Consider the following 16891-nt stretch of genomic DNA (forward strand, 5'->3'; position numbering starts at 1 on the left):
AAACATTTTCAAAAAGCCTAACTTTTTTGTACTGAAAACTTTGTCAAAAGCCGACGTAGAATTGCTGAAAGTGTATACATTTATAGGAAACATAAATCGGAATAGAAAATTGTGTAAATTAGTACTTACTTTTTTTAATAATATTATAATCTGATTACTGAATACTATTAGAAATCTGACCATTTACGAACAGTTTCATTTTTGTTATGAATATTTTTTTCTGCCTCAAGTAAACGCAATTTCGATAATTATTTAAAAAAGAACAAACATATGGTGTTATTTTCTTCCATTCAAAATTTGGCGAAATTCATACCCTCTGCACGCAATTCATTATATTAATTTTCTCGGACCTCCGGTTTGAACACCTGACAGGCGGAAATTTGACGTTTTTACGTTTTTTACAAGTTTAATTGATTATAAAGAATAAGAAGGAGCATTAGTGATGAATATTCAGAACTAATAATTTATCTAGAATCAAACAGTATTCACAATTTTAATTTTTTACAAAAGTCATTTATAGTTAAGAAAGGCGTGTTTTTTTTTTACAACAGGGTCGCAATAGCGTGCGCAACGTAGATATACTACTGTATGTATCATTTTAAAACTACGATTATAGTAACCAATGTTCCAACCTCCGCTTGAAAAGCGTGAGGTATACACTTAGTGATCATGCTGTCCGTCCGTTCGTCTGTTCGTCCCCAGTTCTAATTCGCAACTCAATTTGCTGAAACTGTCACTCACTCTAAATTACATGATGCCATTGCGCCCCCCCTATTTTGTTTTTCATCTGAATTACTTTTTGGACTTCCTGTATACTTTTTAAAGAAAAATTGAGGTGCTGTTTTGTTTTGCTTTGTGTTTTTTTTTTGTTTATTGGATTAAGCGTTTTCATCGAGTTTTTAATTTATTCAAAATTGTGGATTAACTGTTTGAGCCGACATTCTCATTTCAACCGTGACACGTGTATTATTAAGTTAGGTAGCGTTTGACCAATGAAGACATTAGGACCAAGTCACTATTTAGCCGAAAATATGATTATCAAGCTTCCATATCTTCGTTCGTTTGCCTTTTCATTAACTTTTGCAAAGTTATCATTTAATTAATAGACAATTCTTTGTGGATGTTCTGTCTAATTGCGGTTTTAAGAATGGTATGCGTGGAGGTCCAAGGCAAAGTATGCCAAATTAAAATAAAAACATTCGAGATTTCTGGGAAAAAAAACAAAACAAAACAAATAAATTGCTTGTTTTCAAATTACTGAAATGGTAAGAATGATATAAATTACACAGAAAGCACTAGAAACTTTAATATAAAGGGAAATAAATCTTCGATCTTATAGGAACTTTATTATTCTGAGTTATCCACTTATGATACAGAAAATATTTTTGTTCTCGGTGACATCATGATGAGTTTATCAATACATTGGAACAAACAAAATGGCGGGATAAAGTTTCCCCTGTTCCGCCTAAATAGACAGTCTCTGAAGTCGAAAACACAAATTATTCGGTTCTTTTCATAATGTTACTTTCACGTATAGGAAAGCTTCTCAGCAAATTAATATAGATGGTAATACATTCCTTTACGGTAACACACGATTTTCTTCATAGCAATCTTACATTCCCACAATTGACGGAAATAATAAAATTCTTTAATGACAGTGGCTATTCACACTCATGCAGATTTCTGATCTGAGTACCATTCAAGAGCGGTCCAAAGATTGTGATAAGGGAGCTCCATACAGATCCAGGCTATTAATATTTGCTATTTTGGCATAAATTTGGCAAGACATTAATAACAAAGTTTTCCATCAAAAGAGGGATTTCAAGGTGTTGAACCTGGTTCCACCGTTGCCATTCATTGCATATAAGGAATGGCATGTTTCTCGAAGAGGCATTGATTAATGGCTATAATAAATTAATCAAACTAATAAAAAAAAACTTTTTTAGTATATAATCAACAAATAGAAATCTTTTCATGGCATATAAAGGACAGGACAAACATCGACCAAAAGCTAACAACCGTTAAGTTTAATTAATTATAATCAGAACAATAACACATCATTTTTTAACCGATATCCCTGATGGCTGTTGTCAAGTATAAGAATAAACATTCAGAACAAATTCAAAAAGAACAAAAAATCAAAGAGCAACATAAAATGTGATCTAAACAAATAAATTGCCAACTTGCCGGTAAATGTCATACTGGATAATATTTGTAATTAGCGATCGACCGTTCGAAGAAAGCTAGCTATATTGCACTGAAAAAATATAATGAAAATACTACTTTGCACGTATAGTGAATATGACTCTCCAGATTCGTGCCATAAAATCTAGGCTAGATATTTGCACAAACCGAGCATTGAATATTTTTTGTATCTGTTCTCAATTGGTTTAAATTAATCTATTGACGTGGGTAAACATATCCCATTGTCCATAGTACCGGGTTTTCCGTTTCTATGATAACAGTTTCTGTGTCATCAGATTCAAACGTGTTTGATGTGCTTATCAATTCACCGAACTTCAAGGTTTGTCCGTCTAAATTCCATTTTAAGCCCTTTGTTGTCACATTTTTGCATGGCATACCAATGGGTATCAGCCCGCACCACAAATCCCGAAATGGAGATTTTACATTAATTTCACTTCTTCCTTCCTTATGAAGGACAGCAAGGTTACCCTCCGATATAAGATAGACTTGAATTTCTAGGTTAAAATTGAATAATGCATCGATGTTGGCAAAAACCTGGTCCATTCGGCCACCAAAAGCACCCAACACATATATGCTCGTTGCCTTTATATTAAACTTTCCATTTTTCTCAGAAATGAAGCGCAGTGCTTTTGTAAAATCATTGTAGTCTTGATCTGGCGTTGGACAAATTTCTACACCTTTACTTTGATAGAAATCTTGGCATTCTGGTTTCAAAGAGTCAAAATCTCCAATTATGCAATGCGGAATGAAAGTTTCGTCGTATTTCGATAGAGTTTCGTATAGCTCATTTGAACCTCCGTCCACAGTCAGATTATATACAGATTTTGACCAGAGTTTCTTGAGTAACTCTAGATTTGGACTTAGTGGCATATTTAGAATGACTGTCATACATGATGCTCCCTCATCATCTTCCAAGATTTGAAGTGGATGTAAAAGAGCAGTCATCTGCAATATACTTAATGTATTCCCATATATTATATTGCGAAACATTGCGAAAACGTATTGAATTGCTAGGTTGGTAAGTGGAGTGATATGTTGCTGTTTTATTTTTCTATCACTGTCAGGACAACTTGACAGATATCTATATTTTAGGTAAAATGCATACCTGATACTTTACTTGATAACCCATACGTGCTTGTACCTGCATTTGTACAACCAGATGACTGCAATATACTTAATGTATTCCCATATATTATAGGTTCGATGGTGGTTTAATTCACGTGTTTTTGTGATTTGAACTTTGGTAGAAACGAGCAAATGATTGCCTTGACCCCTTACAAAATCTATGCTTCTTATGGATCCGCCACTGAGTCTCTACCTTTGAAAGTCTTTGTTATGGTATACCCTCTGCTATTGAGTTATACATGTTATTGTTCCTTTGAATACAAATGTTTTAACATTATTGACTTACACATGTATCAACCGCAATGTATATATATCTTCAGTTTTTTGTCTTTCATCTCTTTATGCTCGTTTGCGCTTTCCGAAATGAAAAATATTAACGTAACTCCCTTTCTATCTCTTAGCATTCTGCTGGGAAAATATGCCCACTTCATTCCCCCAGTTTCCCAATCGACAGAAACGTTCAAAACGTTCAAAAACTGAAAATTTGATAAATCGCTAGACATTTTATTGTTCGAACTGTATCCTTTTTAAACTAATTGAATCATGAAAAATGAAATATGTGTGTTCATAAGTGCATGTGCATGTACATGTACAATTACAAAGTATATATATTTTTTCATAATTGAGTGTAGAATTACGTTGGAGCATGCAATTTTCTCAACAAACACGGAAAATTTTGACTTCAGACATTTCTTGAAACATTTTCAAAAAGCCTAACTTTTTTGTACTGAAAACTTTGTCAAAAGCCGACGTAGAATTGCTGAAAGTGTATACATTTATAGGAAACATAAATCGGAATAGAAAATTGTGTAAATTAGTACTTACTTTTTTTAATAATATTATAATCTGATTACTGAATACTATTAGAAATCTGACCATTTACGAACAGTTTCATTTTTGTTATGAATATTTTTTTCTGCCTCAAGTAAACGCAATTTCGATAATTATTTAAAAAAGAACAAACATATGGTGTTATTTTCTTCCATTCAAAATTTGGCGAAATTCATACCCTCTGCACGCAATTCATTATATTAATTTTCTCGGACCTCCGGTTTGAACACCTGACAGGCGGAAATTTGACGTTTTTACGTTTTTTACAAGTTTAATTGATTATAAAGAATAAGAAGGAGCATTAGTGATGAATATTCAGAACTAATAATTTATCTAGAATCAAACAGTATTCACAATTTTAATTTTTTACAAAAGTCATTTATAGTTAAGAAAGGCGTGTTTTTTTTTACAACAGGGTCGCAATAGCGTGCGCAACGTAGATATACTACTGTATGTATCATTTTAAAACTACGATTATAGTAACCAATGTTCCAACCTCCGCTTGAAAAGCGTGAGGTATACACTTAGTGATCATGCTGTCCGTCCGTTCGTCTGTTCGTCCCCAGTTCTAATTCGCAACTCAATTTGCTGAAACTGTCACTCACTCTAAATTACATGATGCCATTGCGCCCCCCTATTTTGTTTTTCATCTGAATTACTTTTTGGACTTCCTGTATACTTTTTAAAGAAAAATTGAGGTGCTGTTTTGTTTTGCTTTGTGTTTTTTTTTTTGTTTATTGGATTAAGCGTTTTCATCGAGTTTTTAATTTATTCAAAATTGTGGATTAACTGTTTGAGCCGACATTCTCATTTCAACCGTGACACGTGTATTATTAAGTTAGGTAGCGTTTGACCAATGAAGACATTAGGACCAAGTCACTATTTAGCCGAAAATATGATTATCAAGCTTCCATATCTTCGTTCGTTTGCCTTTTCATTAACTTTTGCAAAGTTATCATTTAATTAATAGACAATTCTTTGTGGATGTTCTGTCTAATTGCGGTTTTAAGAATGGTATGCGTGGAGGTCCAAGGCAAAGTATGCCAAATTAAAATAAAAACATTCGAGATTTCTGGGAAAAAAAACAAAACAAAACAAATAAATTGCTTGTTTTCAAATTACTGAAATGGTAAGAATGATATAAATTACACAGAAAGCACTAGAAACTTTAATATAAAGGGAAATAAATCTTCGATCTTATAGGAACTTTATTATTCTGAGTTATCCACTTATGATACAGAAAATATTTTTGTTCTCGGTGACATCATGATGAGTTTATCAATACATTGGAACAAACAAAATGGCGGGATAAAGTTTCCCCTGTTCCGCCTAAATAGACAGTCTCTGAGGTCGAAAACACAAATTATTCGGTTCTTTTCATAATGTTACTTTCACGTATAGGAAAGCTTCTCAGCAAATTAATATAGATGGTAATACATTCCTTTACGGTAACACACGATTTTCTTCATAGCAATCTTACATTCCCACAATTGACGGAAATAATAAAATTCTTTAATGACAGTGGCTATTCACACTCATGCAGATTTCTGATCTGAGTACCATTCAAGAGCGGTCCAAAGATTGTGATAAGGGAGCTCCATACAGATCCAGGCTATTAATATTTGCTATTTTGGCATAAATTTGGCAAGACATTAATAACAAAGTTTTCCATCAAAAGAGGGATTTCAAGGTGTTGAACCTGGTTCCACCGTTGCCATTCATTGCATATAAGGAATGGCATGTTTCTCGAAGAGGCATTGATTAATGGCTATAATAAATTAATCAAACTAATAAAAAAAAACTTTTTTAGTATATAATCAACAAATAGAAATCTTTTCATGGCATATAAAGGACAGGACAAACATCGACCAAACGCTAACAACCGTTAAGTTTAATTAATTATAATCAGAACAATAACACATCATTTTTTAACCGATATCCCTGATGGCTGTTGTCAAGTATAAGAATAAACATTCAGAACAAATTCAAAAAGAACAAAAAATCAAAGAGCAACATAAAATGTGATCTAAACAAATAAATTGCCAACTTGCCGGTAAATGTCATACTGGATAATATTTGTAATTAGCGATCGACCGTTCGAAGAAAGCTAGCTATATTGCACTGAAAAAATATAATGAAAATACTACTTTGCACGTATAGTGAATATGACTCTCCAGATTCGTGCCATAAAATCTAGGCTAGATATTTGCACAAACCGAGCATTGAATATTTTTTGTATCTGTTCTCAATTGGTTTAAATTAATCTATTGACGTGGGTAAACATATCCCATTGTCCATAGTACCGGGTTTTCCGTTTCTATGATAACAGTTTCTGTGTCATCAGATTCAAACGTGTTTGATGTGCTTATCAATTCACCGAACTTCAAGGTTTGTCCGTCTAAATTCCATTTTAAGCCCTTTGTTGTCACATTTTTGCATGGCATACCAATGGGTATCAGCCCGCACCACAAATCCCGAAATGGAGATTTTACATTAATTTCACTTCTTCCTTCCTTATGAAGGACAGCAAGGTTACCCTCCGATATAAGATAGACTTGAATTTCTAGGTTAAAATTGAATAATGCATCGATGTTGGCAAAAACCTGGTCCATTCGGCCACCAAAAGCACCCAACACATATATGCTCGTTGCCTTTATATTAAACTTTCCATTTTTCTCAGAAATGAAGCGCAGTGCTTTTGTAAAATCATTGTAGTCTTGATCTGGCGTTGGACAAATTTCTACACCTTTACTTTGATAGAAATCTTGGCATTCTGGTTTCAAAGAGTCAAAATCTCCAATTATGCAATGCGGAATGAAAGTTTCGTCGTATTTCGATAGAGTTTCGTATAGCTCATTTGAACCTCCGTCCACAGTCAGATTATATACAGATTTTGACCAGAGTTTCTTGAGTAACTCTAGATTTGGACTTAGTGGCATATTTAGAATGACTGTCATACATGATGCTCCCTCATCATCTTCCAAGATTTGAAGTGGATGTAAAAGAGCAGTCATCTGCAATATACTTAATGTATTCCCATATATTATATTGCGAAACATTGCGAAAACGTATTGAATTGCTAGGTTGGTAAGTGGAGTGATATGTTGCTGTTTTATTTTTCTATCACTGTCAGGACAACTTGACAGATATCTATATTTTAGGTAAAATGCATACCTGATACTTTACTTGATAACCCATACGTGCTTGTACCTGCATTTGTACAACCAGATGACTGCAATATACTTAATGTATTCCCATATATTATAGGTTCGATGGTGGTTTAATTCACGTGTTTTTGTGATTTGAACTTTGGTAGAAACGAGCAAATGATTGCCTTGACCCCTTACAAAATCTATGCTTCTTATGGATCCGCCACTGAGTCTCTACCTTTGAAAGTCTTTGTTATGGTATACCCTCTGCTATTGAGTTATACATGTTATTGTTCCTTTGAATACAAATGTTTTAACATTATTGACTTACACATGTATCAACCGCAATGTATATATATCTTCAGTTTTTTGTCTTTCATCTCTTTATGCTCGTTTGCGCTTTCCGAAATGAAAAATATTAACGTAACTCCCTTTCTATCTCTTAGCATTCTGCTGGGAAAATATGCCCACTTCATTCCCCCAGTTTCCCAATCGACAGAAACGTTCAAAACGTTCAAAAACTGAAAATTTGATAAATCGCTAGACATTTTATTGTTCGAACTGTATCCTTTTTAAACTAATTGAATCATGAAAAATGAAATATGTGTGTTCATAAGTGCATGTGCATGTACATGTACAATTACAAAGTATATATATTTTTTCATAATTGAGTGTAGAATTACGTTGGAGCATGCAATTTTCTCAACAAACACGGAAAATTTTGACTTCAGACATTTCTTGAAACATTTTCAAAAAGCCTAACTTTTTTGTACTGAAAACTTTGTCAAAAGCCGACGTAGAATTGCTGAAAGTGTATACATTTATAGGAAACATAAATCGGAATAGAAAATTGTGTAAATTAGTACTTACTTTTTTTAATAATATTATAATCTGATTACTGAATACTATTAGAAATCTGACCATTTACGAACAGTTTCATTTTTGTTATGAATATTTTTTTCTGCCTCAAGTAAACGCAATTTCGATAATTATTTAAAAAAGAACAAACATATGGTGTTATTTTCTTCCATTCAAAATTTGGCGAAATTCATACCCTCTGCACGCAATTCATTATATTAATTTTCTCGGACCTCCGGTTTGAACACCTGACAGGCGGAAATTTGACGTTTTTACGTTTTTTACAAGTTTAATTGATTATAAAGAATAAGAAGGAGCATTAGTGATGAATATTCAGAACTAATAATTTATCTAGAATCAAACAGTATTCACAATTTTAATTTTTTACAAAAGTCATTTATAGTTAAGAAAGGCGTGTTTTTTTTTACAACAGGGTCGCAATAGCGTGCGCAACGTAGATATACTACTGTATGTATCATTTTAAAACTACGATTATAGTAACCAATGTTCCAACCTCCGCTTGAAAAGCGTGAGGTATACACTTAGTGATCATGCTGTCCGTCCGTTCGTCTGTTCGTCCCCAGTTCTAATTCGCAACTCAATTTGCTGAAACTGTCACTCACTCTAAATTACATGATGCCATTGCGCCCCCCTATTTTGTTTTTCATCTGAATTACTTTTTGGACTTCCTGTATACTTTTTAAAGAAAAATTGAGGTGCTGTTTTGTTTTGCTTTGTGTTTTTTTTTTGTTTATTGGATTAAGCGTTTTCATCGAGTTTTTAATTTATTCAAAATTGTGGATTAACTGTTTGAGCCGACATTCTCATTTCAACCGTGACACGTGTATTATTAAGTTAGGTAGCGTTTGACCAATGAAGACATTAGGACCAAGTCACTATTTAGCCGAAAATATGATTATCAAGCTTCCATATCTTCGTTCGTTTGCCTTTTCATTAACTTTTGCAAAGTTATCATTTAATTAATAGACAATTCTTTGTGGATGTTCTGTCTAATTGCGGTTTTAAGAATGGTATGCGTGGAGGTCCAAGGCAAAGTATGCCAAATTAAAATAAAAACATTCGAGATTTCTGGGAAAAAAAACAAAACAAAACAAATAAATTGCTTGTTTTCAAATTACTGAAATGGTAAGAATGATATAAATTACACAGAAAGCACTAGAAACTTTAATATAAAGGGAAATAAATCTTCGATCTTATAGGAACTTTATTATTCTGAGTTATCCACTTATGATACAGAAAATATTTTTGTTCTCGGTGACATCATGATGAGTTTATCAATACATTGGAACAAACAAAATGGCGGGATAAAGTTTCCCCTGTTCCGCCTAAATAGACAGTCTCTGAAGTCGAAAATACAAATTATTCGGTTCTTTTCATAATGTTACTTTCACGTATAGGAAAGCTTCTCAGCAAATTAATATAGATGGTAATACATTCCTTTACGGTAACACACGATTTTCTTCATAGCAATCTTACATTCCCACAATTGACGGAAATAATAAAATTCTTTAATGACAGTGGCTATTCACACTCATGCAGATTTCTGATCTGAGTACCATTCAAGAGCGGTCCAAAGATTGTGATAAGGGAGCTCCATACAGATCCAGGCTATTAATATTTGCTATTTTGGCATAAATTTGGCAAGACATTAATAACAAAGTTTTCCATCAAAAGAGGGATTTCAAGGTGTTGAACCTGGTTCCACCGTTGCCATTCATTGCATATAAGGAATGGCATGTTTCTCGAAGAGGCATTGATTAATGGCTATAATAAATTAATCAAACTAATAAAAAAAAACTTTTTTAGTATATAATCAACAAATAGAAATCTTTTCATGGCATATAAAGGACAGGACAAACATCGACCAAAAGCTAACAACCGTTAAGTTTAATTAATTATAATCAGAACAATAACACATCATTTTTTAACCGATATCCCTGATGGCTGTTGTCAAGTATAAGAATAAACATTCAGAACAAATTCAAAAAGAACAAAAAATCAAAGAGCAACATAAAATGTGATCTAAACAAATAAATTGCCAACTTGCCGGTAAATGTCATACTGGATAATATTTGTAATTAGCGATCGACCGTTCGAAGAAAGCTAGCTATATTGCACTGAAAAAATATAATGAAAATACTACTTTGCACGTATAGTGAATATGACTCTCCAGATTCGTGCCATAAAATCTAGGCTAGATATTTGCACAAACCGAGCATTGAATATTTTTTGTATCTGTTCTCAATTGGTTTAAATTAATCTATTGACGTGGGTAAACATATCCCATTGTCCATAGTACCGGGTTTTCCGTTTCTATGATAACAGTTTCTGTGTCATCAGATTCAAACGTGTTTGATGTGCTTATCAATTCACCGAACTTCAAGGTTTGTCCGTCTAAATTCCATTTTAAGCCCTTTGTTGTCACATTTTTGCATGGCATACCAATGGGTATCAGCCCGCACCACAAATCCCGAAATGGAGATTTTACATTAATTTCACTTCTTCCTTCCTTATGAAGGACAGCAAGGTTACCCTCCGATATAAGATAGACTTGAATTTCTAGGTTAAAATTGAATAATGCATCGATGTTGGCAAAAACCTGGTCCATTCGGCCACCAAAAGCACCCAACACATATATGCTCGTTGCCTTTATATTAAACTTTCCATTTTTCTCAGAAATGAAGCGCAGTGCTTTTGTAAAATCATTGTAGTCTTGATCTGGCGTTGGACAAATTTCTACACCTTTACTTTGATAGAAATCTTGGCATTCTGGTTTCAAAGAGTCAAAATCTCCAATTATGCAATGCGGAATGAAAGTTTCGTCGTATTTCGATAGAGTTTCGTATAGCTCATTTGAACCTCCGTCCACAGTCAGATTATATACAGATTTTGACCAGAGTTTCTTGAGTAACTCTAGATTTGGACTTAGTGGCATATTTAGAATGACTGTCATACATGATGCTCCCTCATCATCTTCCAAGATTTGAAGTGGATGTAAAAGAGCAGTCATCTGCAATATACTTAATGTATTCCCATATATTATATTGCGAAACATTGCGAAAACGTATTGAATTGCTAGGTTGGTAAGTGGAGTGATATGTTGCTGTTTTATTTTTCTATCACTGTCAGGACAACTTGACAGATATCTATATTTTAGGTAAAATGCATACCTGATACTTTACTTGATAACCCATACGTGCTTGTACCTGCATTTGTACAACCAGATGACTGCAATATACTTAATGTATTCCCATATATTATAGGTTCGATGGTGGTTTAATTCACGTGTTTTTGTGATTTGAACTTTGGTAGAAACGAGCAAATGATTGCCTTGACCCCTTACAAAATCTATGCTTCTTATGGATCCGCCACTGAGTCTCTACCTTTGAAAGTCTTTGTTATGGTATACCCTCTGCTATTGAGTTATACATGTTATTGTTCCTTTGAATACAAATGTTTTAACATTATTGACTTACACATGTATCAACCGCAATGTATATATATCTTCAGTTTTTTGTCTTTCATCTCTTTATGCTCGTTTGCGCTTTCCGAAATGAAAAATATTAACGTAACTCCCTTTCTATCTCTTAGCATTCTGCTGGGAAAATATGCCCACTTCATTCCCCCAGTTTCCCAATCGACAGAAACGTTCAAAACGTTCAAAAACTGAAAATTTGATAAATCGCTAGACATTTTATTGTTCGAACTGTATCCTTTTTAAACTAATTGAATCATGAAAAATGAAATATGTGTGTTCATAAGTGCATGTGCATGTACATGTACAATTACAAAGTATATATATTTTTTCATAATTGAGTGTAGAATTACGTTGGAGCATGCAATTTTCTCAACAAACACGGAAAATTTTGACTTCAGACATTTCTTGAAACATTTTCAAAAAGCCTAACTTTTTTGTACTGAAAACTTTGTCAAAAGCCGACGTAGAATTGCTGAAAGTGTATACATTTATAGGAAACATAAATCGGAATAGAAAATTGTGTAAATTAGTACTTACTTTTTTTAATAATATTATAATGTGATTACTGAATACTATTAGAAATCTGACCATTTACGAACAGTTTCATTTTTGTTATGAATATTTTTTTCTGCCTCAAGTAAACGCAATTTCGATAATTATTTAAAAAAGAACAAACATATGGTGTTATTTTCTTCCATTCAAAATTTGGCGAAATTCATACCCTCTGCACGCAATTCATTATATTAATTTTCTCGGACCTCCGGTTTGAACACCTGACAGGCGGAAATTTGACGTTTTTACGTTTTTTACAAGTTTAATTGATTATAAAGAATAAGAAGGAGCATTAGTGATGAATATTCAGAACTAATAATTTATCTAGAATCAAACAGTATTCACAATTTTAATTTTTTACAAAAGTCATTTATAGTTAAGAAAGGCGTGTTTTTTTTTACAACAGGGTCGCAATAGCGTGCGCAACGTAGATATACTACTGTATGTATCATTTTAAAACTACGATTATAGTAACCAATGTTCCAACCTCCGCTTGAAAAGCGTGAGGTATACACTTAGTGATCATGCTGTCCGTCCGTTCGTCTGTTCGTCCCCAGTTCTAATTCGCAACTCAATTTGCTGAAACTGTCACTCACTCTAAATTACATGATGCCATTGCGCCCCCCTATTTTGTTTTTCATCTGAATTACTTTTTGGACTTCCTGTATACTTTTTAAAGAAAAATTGAGGTGCTGTTTTGTTTTGCTTTGTGTTTTTTTTTTGTTTATTGGATTAAGCGTTTTCATCGAGTTTTTAATTTATTCAAAATTGTGGATTAACTGTTTGAGCCGACATTCTCATTTCAACCGTGACACGTGTATTATTAAGTTAGGTAGCGTTTGACCAATGAAGACATTAGGACCAAGTCACTATTTAGCCGAAAATATGATTATCAAGCTTCCATATCTTCGTTCGTTTGCCTTTTCATTAACTTTTGCAAAGTTATCATTTAATTAATAGACAATTCTTTGTGGATGTTCTGTCTAATTGCGGTTTTAAGAATGGTATGCGTGGAGGTCCAAGGCAAAGTATGCCAAATTAAAATAAAAACATTCGAGATTTCTGGGAAAAAAAACAAAACAAAACAAATAAATTGCTTGTTTTCAAATTACTGAAATGGTAAGAATGATATAAATTACACAGAAAGCACTAGAAACTTTAATATAAAGGGAAATAAATCTTCGATCTTATAGGAACTTTATTATTCTGAGTTATCCACTTATGATACAGAAAATATTTTTGTTCTCGGTGACATCATGATGAGTTTATCAATACATTGGAACAAACAAAATGGCGGGATAAAGTTTCCCCTGTTCCGCCTAAATAGACAGTCTCTGAAGTCGAAAACACAAATTATTCGGTTCTTTTCATAATGTTACTTTCACGTATAGGAAAGCTTCTCAGCAAATTAATATAGATGGTAATACATTCCTTTACGGTAACACACGATTTTCTTCATAGCAATCTTACATTCCCACAATTGACGGAAATAATAAAATTCTTTAATGACAGTGGCTATTCACACTCATGCAGATTTCTGATCTGAGTACCATTCAAGAGCGGTCCAAAGATTGTGATAAGGGAGCTCCATACAGATCCAGGCTATTAATATTTGCTATTTTGGCATAAATTTGGCAAGACATTAATAACAAAGTTTTCCATCAAAAGAGGGATTTCAAGGTGTTGAACCTGGTTCCACCGTTGCCATTCATTGCATATAAGGAATGGCATGTTTCTCGAAGAGGCATTGATTAATGGCTATAATAAATTAATCAAACTAATAAAAAAAAACTTTTTTAGTATATAATCAACAAATAGAAATCTTTTCATGGCATATAAAGGACAGGACAAACATCGACCAAAAGCTAACAACCGTTAAGTTTAATTAATTATAATCAGAACAATAACACATCATTTTTTAACCGATATCCCTGATGGCTGTTGTCAAGTATAAGAATAAACATTCAGAACAAATTCAAAAAGAACAAAAAATCAAAGAGCAACATAAAATGTGATCTAAACAAATAAATTGCCAACTTGCCGGTAAATGTCATACTGGATAATATTTGTAATTAGCGATCGACCGTTCGAAAAAAGCTAGCTATATTGCACTGAAAAAATATAATGAAAATACTACTTTGCACGTATAGTGAATATGACTCTCCAGATTCGTGCCATAAAATCTAGGCTAGATATTTGCACAAACCGAGCATTGAATATTTTTTGTATCTGTTCTCAATTGGTTTAAATTAATCTATTGACGTGGGTAAACATATCCCATTGTCCATAGTACCGGGTTTTCCGTTTCTATGATAACAGTTTCTGTGTCATCAGATTCAAACGTGTTTGATGTGCTTATCAATTCACCGAACTTCAAGGTTTGTCCGTCTAAATTCCATTTCAAGCCCTTTGTTGTCACATTTTTGCATGGCATACCAATGGGTATCAGCCCGCACCACAAATCCCGAAATGGAGATTTTACATTAATTTCACTTCTTCCTTCCTTATGAAGGACAGCAAGGTTACCCTCCGATATAAGATAGACTTGAATTTCTAGGTTAAAATTGAATAATGCATCGATGTTGGCAAAAACCTGGTCCATTCGGCCACCAAAAGCACCCAACACATATATGCTCGTTGCCTTTATATTAAACTTTCCATTTTTCTCAGAAATGAAGCGCAGTGCTTTTGTAAAATCATTGTAGTCTTGATCTGGCGTTGGACAAATTTCTACACCTTTACTTTGATAGAAATCTTGGCATTCTGGTTTCAAAGAGTCAAAATCTCCAATTATGCAATGCGGAATGAAAGTTTCGTCGTATTTCGATAGAGTTTCGTATAGCTCATTTGAACCTCCGTCCACAGTCAGATTATATACAGATTTTGACCAGAGTTTCTTGAGTAACTCTAGATTTGGACTTAGTGGCATATTTAGAATGACTGTCATACATGATGCTCCCTCATCATCTTCCAAGATTTGAAGTGGATGTAAAAGAGCAGTCATCTGCAATATACTTAATGTATTCCCATATATTATATTGCGAAACATTGCGAAAACGTATTGAATTGCTAGGTTGGTAAGTGGAGTGATATGTTGCTGTTTTATTTTTCTATCACTGTCAGGACAACTTGACAGATATCTATATTTTAGGTAAAATGCATACCTGATACTTTACTTGATAACCCATACGTGCTTGTACCTGCATTTGTACAACCAGATGACTGCAATATACTTAATGTATTCCCATATATTATAGGTTCGATGGTGGTTTAATTCACGTGTTTTTGTGATTTGAACTTTGGTAGAAACGAGCAAATGATTGCCTTGACCCCTTACAAAATCTATGCTTCTTATGGATCCGCCACTGAGTCTCTACCTTTGAAAGTCTTTGTTATGGTATACCCTCTGCTATTGAGTTATACATGTTATTGTTCCTTTGAATACAAATGTTTTAACATTATTGACTTACACATGTATCAACCGCAATGTATATATATCTTCAGTTTTTTGTCTTTCATCTCTTTATGCTCGTTTGCGCTTTCCGAAATGAAAAATATTAACGTAACTCCCTTTCTATCTCTTAGCATTCTGCTGGGAAAATATGCCCACTTCATTCCCCCAGTTTCCCAATCGACAGAAACGTTCAAAACGTTCAAAAACTGAAAATTTGATAAATCGCTAGACATTTTATTGTTCGAACTGTATCCTTTTTAAACTAATTGAATCATGAAAAATGAAATATGTGTGTTCATAAGTGCATGTGCATGTACATGTACAATTACAAAGTATATATATTTTTTCATAATTGAGTGTAGAATTACGTTGGAGCATGCAATTTTCTCAACAAACACGGAAAATTTTGACTTCAGACATTTCTTGAAACATTTTCAAAAAGCCTAACTTTTTTGTACTGAAAACTTTGTCAAAAGCCGACGTAGAATTGCTGAAAGTGTATACATTTATAGGAAACATAAATCGGAATAGAAAATTGTGTAAATTAGTACTTACTTTTTTTAATAATATTATAATCTGATTACTGAATACTATTAGAAATCTGACCATTTACGAACAGTTTCATTTTTGTTATGAATATTTTTTTCTGCCTCAAGTAAACGCAATTTCGATAATTATTTAAAAAAGAACAAACATATGGTGTTATTTTCTTCCATTCAAAATTTGGCGAAATTCATACCCTCTGCACGCAATTCATTATATTAATTTTCTCGGACCTCCGGTTTGAACACCTGACAGGCGGAAATTTGACGTTTTTACGTTTTTTACAAGTTTAATTGATTATAAAGAATAAGAAGGAGCATTAGTGATGAATATTCAGAACTAATAATTTATCTAGAATCAAACAGTATTCACAATTTTAATTTTTTACAAAAGTCATTTATAGTTAAGAAAGGCGTGTTTTTTTTTACAACAGGGTCGCAATAGCGTGCGCAACGTAGATATACTACTGTATGTATCATTTTAAAACTACGATTATAGTAACCAATGTTCCAACCTCCGCTTGAAAAGCGTGAGGTATACACTTAGTGATCATGCTGTCCGTCCGTTCGTCTGTTCGTCCCCAGTTCTAATTCGCAACTCAATTTGCTGAAACTGTCACTCACTCTAAATTACATGATGCCATTGCGCCCCCCTATTTTGTTTTTCATCTGAATT

General features: G+C 33.3%; 4 pseudogenes; all 4 read right to left on the reverse strand.

Moving 5' to 3' along the window:
- Positions 1 to 1924: 1924 nt before the first annotated feature.
- Positions 1925 to 3150, reverse strand: LOC148605017 (thiamine pyrophosphokinase 1 pseudogene; annotated as a pseudogene).
- A 2799-nt stretch (positions 3151 to 5949) lies between these two features.
- LOC148605018 (thiamine pyrophosphokinase 1 pseudogene) lies at positions 5950 to 7175 on the reverse strand (annotated as a pseudogene).
- Positions 7176 to 9973: 2798 nt separating this feature from the next.
- Positions 9974 to 11199, reverse strand: LOC148605019 (thiamine pyrophosphokinase 1 pseudogene; annotated as a pseudogene).
- Positions 11200 to 13997: 2798 nt separating this feature from the next.
- LOC148605020 (thiamine pyrophosphokinase 1 pseudogene) lies at positions 13998 to 15223 on the reverse strand (annotated as a pseudogene).
- Between the last annotated feature and the right edge of the window lie 1668 nt (positions 15224 to 16891).

Source organism: Perna viridis, chromosome 10, assembly GCF_037379345.1.
Source record: "Perna viridis isolate PV_CMFRI_1.1 ecotype Kerala chromosome 10, ASM3737934v1, whole genome shotgun sequence".
Taxonomy (NCBI): domain Eukaryota; kingdom Metazoa; phylum Mollusca; class Bivalvia; order Mytilida; family Mytilidae; genus Perna; species Perna viridis.